A 726-nucleotide genomic window follows, 5' to 3' on the forward strand; every position below is an offset into this window, starting at 1 on the left:
TTGGGGCATCCGTCTGAACTCCCCACCCTCAAACGTGTTTCGGACACATGCGCCGACGTGGCCATTGACTATAACGGAGCAGACAGATTCAGTGTGTGCTCCGTATTTCACCATTTTTGCACATATACGTTTTCTACAGGCGGACACCCGCAAGGATTTCAATTAAGAATATTATTTTTTTTTTTGCTTTTTTTCCCCTTTTTAAACTAAATATCAATGTGACCGCTGCTCCCGCTCTGTAACATCACCAGGACAGGTCCCCATTAGGCTCAATGTCACCACTTACCACTAACAAATATATATATCGAGGCGGGGGGGGGTAACTGTTCTGCCTGCTCTGAGGTCTGTAATGTGCGGATTTCCATCGATGGAGCTGCACAACAACTCATTTACAGCACGACTCGCTGCAGCTTCCGTAAGTACAAAGTTTGCTATTTTTTTTTTTTCTTCATATATCATCTATGAGATTATTTTTTACCGAACCTACGCTCACACAGGACATAACGGAGCGCGGACCGCAGAACACGGCGCTCCTGCTCCTACTCCGCTGCCTCAGGGACGGCGGCGCCGGCGACTGACTGGAGCTGACTGCGCCTCAGACTGTAGTCACGTGTCCACAGACTCCACACATCTGGTTTTCCCGCTCTTCTCTCTCATTGGATAAATTATGAGGAGGCGGGGCCTAACACGGAAGAGCCGTATAGGTAGACTGACAGGAGGAGGGAC

This window comes from Anomaloglossus baeobatrachus, chromosome 9, assembly GCF_048569485.1.
Source record: "Anomaloglossus baeobatrachus isolate aAnoBae1 chromosome 9, aAnoBae1.hap1, whole genome shotgun sequence".
Taxonomy (NCBI): domain Eukaryota; kingdom Metazoa; phylum Chordata; class Amphibia; order Anura; family Aromobatidae; genus Anomaloglossus; species Anomaloglossus baeobatrachus.